Source organism: Echinops telfairi, unplaced genomic scaffold (assembly GCF_000313985.2).
Source record: "Echinops telfairi isolate 266 unplaced genomic scaffold, ASM31398v2 ScPeMD7_3195;HRSCAF=3830, whole genome shotgun sequence".
In the NCBI taxonomy this organism is placed as follows: domain Eukaryota; kingdom Metazoa; phylum Chordata; class Mammalia; order Afrosoricida; family Tenrecidae; genus Echinops; species Echinops telfairi.
In genome coordinates this window covers 1-3,268 of record NW_022107093.1, presented here as the reverse complement: position 1 = coordinate 3,268, position 3,268 = coordinate 1, and the positions used below count along the sequence as shown (strand labels likewise).

General features: G+C 42.8%; 1 long non-coding RNA gene across 1 annotated transcript; it reads left to right on the top strand.

Annotated features, from left to right (window-relative positions):
- The first annotated feature begins 5 nt into the window (after positions 1-5).
- Positions 6-3,255, top strand: LOC123522165. Its single transcript, XR_006680453.1, has 3 exons — positions 6-95; positions 2,473-2,612; positions 3,176-3,255. It is a non-coding gene; the product is annotated as an uncharacterized LOC123522165 (long non-coding RNA).
- Positions 3,256-3,268: the final 13 nt, after the last annotated feature.

The following is a 3,268-nucleotide window of genomic DNA, read 5'->3' as shown; positions in this document are numbered from 1 at the left end:
TAAAAACCTACAGTGCCTGGTCATTGATGAAGCTGATCGTATCTTGGATGTTGGATTTGAAGAGGAGTTAAAGCAGATTATTAAACTTCTGCCAGGTCAGTGTGTAGTGTCTGCTTGTGGTTTGCGAAGTGGAAGTAGGTGAGGACCATTCCTATATAAAAAGTGTTAAAGATGGTTGGAGATGGTTTGAAGCACATGCATCAAACATGCAAAATAAGTAAATATACCAATTGCTATCGAGCTGATGCGGACTCGTGGCAAAATAGCTAGACCTTTGCTCTTTAAGATTTTCAATCACCAGATTTTTTGCTGGGCTGTTTCTGGATGGATTCAAGCCTCCGGCTTTGGGTTAGTAATTGAGCACCTAACGTTTGCATCATTCAGGGATTTATTGATGAATTGATGCCATTTTAGAGGTTTTGTTGTAAATTGAACAATCTTTGTTATTGTTGCATCAAATATCCCCAAAGTTTATTACCTTCTGTTTCTAACAGTTCGTTACTCATCACTGATTAAATATGTACACATAATCTCGCTGCTTTGAGTCCATACTGACTCATAGCAACCCCTGTGGGTTTCTGAGACTATAACTATTGACAAGAGTAGAAAGTCCAGTCTAGCTCCCTCAGAGCTGCTGGTAGTTTTGAACTGCTGACCATGAGGATCACTGCCCAGCATGGAACCATACACCACTGGGCCCCTGTGTACACATCTATATTTAAATGTATATATCTTTTGTTTGGCAAGATCTGTATTCTAGGGGTCAGCTGGATTATTCAGTGTGGCCTTCCAGAGACACCAGCCCTCTGGGGTTTCCACTTAAAAAGCTATAACCTCTCTGTGCATGACTAGTACTGAAAGGCAACCGTATCATCTACGGATAATGGTTTATTTATTTAAGCCTGGTTGTCCTGGCTACATTCTCTAATAAGCAAGGTTGAATGGAGTGGACAAGGATGGACCTCTGTGTTGTGTCTAAGTCCCACTCTCTAGTACTTAGTCCTTTAATCATTCCGTGAAACATCTTCCCAGGAACTTGTTGGGTTTTGTCAAATCATCTGTCTGTCTCTTCAAATGATCTGATAACTTTTCTTTTCAAATAGGTTTGTTAATATACTGAATTGATTGCATTTTTAAAATGTTAAACCAAGCCTTCATTGAAAGTTACAGCTTCTTTGTCTGTGAAGTATCATCCTTTATATTGCTAAAACTTTGGAAATTTGGCATCTGTTCTTGAGCTCTCTTGGCCTGTAGCTTTCTTACAGTGTCGTTGTCAGGTTTGAGTTCAGAGTATCCTTACTATAACAACTACCACAAGTGGGCAGCTTTAAACCACAGACCTTTATTTTCTTGTCATTCAGGGACCTACGTCTGATTTAGTGTGTGCCTCTAGGGCACTGCTTCTCAACCTTCCTAACACCACGACCGTTTAATCCAGTTCCTCGTGTTGTGGTGACCCCCAGCCATAAAATTTTTTTCAATGCTACTTCGTAACTGTAATTTTTCTGCTGTTATAAATCGGGTGACCCCTGTGAAAGGGTCGTTCAACCCCATTGGGGGCCGTGACCCACCAGTTGAGAAACGCTGGGACGTTCCTTGTCCATCTAGTTGATATTCTGATTTTGTTACTGTATTCCTTTGAGTTGACTCCGACTAGTGACCATGAAGGATAGGGGATTATCCCGTGCAACCATTCGCGGAGTTCCTAGGCTTGCAGGGTTGCTTCACCCTGTGTGTGCGTGTGCGCACGTGTCCACTCTGCTCTGTTTGTGACTCAGAAGGAGACAGGGTCTCCCTCTGTCAACTCTAGGGCTTGTCTCTGTGTCTATGAGCCCACAGTTGCTCATTTCCTTGGGCTCCACCTACTTGATGGTTTTTCTGCTGCTCTTTCTTAACTCAAACGATGGTTTTAGCCATGCCTTTCGGTGGTGTGCTCCTTAACGCAACAAAAGACTCAATTCCTGAGTGGGATTACAGACGTAGATACAGGGTTTAGTGTTCCAGTAAATATTGAATGGAAAGCATTTAATCTGTAAGGAGAACGGAAGTAATGTTGGTCCCAGAGAATGAGATGGGAATTTAATCCTCTGATTCCTGGAGAGTTTGTCTGCCATCGCTAGTTCTACCTCCATGCTGTGGACAGTTCACCAGCGAGTCATTGATAGTTCTGGGTGTGGACGCTGTGGAGAGTCCACCAGTATCCCATCTGGGCCCGCAGTTTGACATGGAGCCATTACCCGTCATTGGTAAAATAGTGAGTCTGTTTGGGTTGATTTGTGTTCTTGAGTGAGCTTTAAATAGCACACCCCACAAGGAATTGGACTGTTCCTTCAACGGTGTCAGATGTGTAGCAGAGTTGTAGACTCTGTAGCTGGATCCCAGGCGCGGTCTTTCTACTTGGGGTGTTGGGTGCTGTGAAGGGATTAGGAATCTTTTCCAGTAGGTTTAGATTCTTGTTTGTGTCTGTTTCAGTACGCAGACAGACCATGCTTTTTTCTGCCACTCAAACGCGAAAGGTGGACGACCTGGCGAGGATTTCTCTGAAAAAGGAGCCTTTGTATGTCGGCGTCGATGATGATAAAGCCAATGCAACCGTGGATGGTCTTGAGCAGGTATTTCCATGAGTAGCTTGACCTCGAGGGATCGAATTCAGAGAGCGGGGTGGTTGGATTGGTTAGCCCTATAAGGCCAAGCGTGACGTTTTCGTAACACTTAATTAAAATGTACATACTAATATATATAGATAACTGAAAGTAAAGAATAAAAACAAAATGTTTTTTATCCTGAAGTTAAAAATGCAGACGTTGTAGGGCTGAATGGAATGAGTGACTTCGTGTCAAAGTAAAAAGGACAGAGCTGAATGAAATCGTACTTTGAGGCTGAGCCTTTTGCTGGACAACATCGATGGTCTTTCACCTGCACTTAGAGGTTTTAGTATTTGATGGTTGTAGCAACTGTCGGTGACTGTTCGCCTCGGAAGTAACAAAAGTGCTAAGAGGTGGCCTTGTTGTAGAATCCATCGTTAAAGTCATTGGGGAAATTATCTGGGAAGTGCTTAGTTATCTTCCAGGCTGCAGTCTTGCCATGTGTCTGCTTACACATTTGTTTTCAGTCTGGTTCATGAAACTGATGTTTGAGTCATTAATTTTTATCTGTTCACTTAATCCCCTTCTAGGGCTACGTTGTCTGTCCCTCTGAAAAAAGATTCCTTCTGCTGTTTACCTTCCTGAAGAAGAACCGAAAGAAGAAACTGATGGTGTTCTTTTCG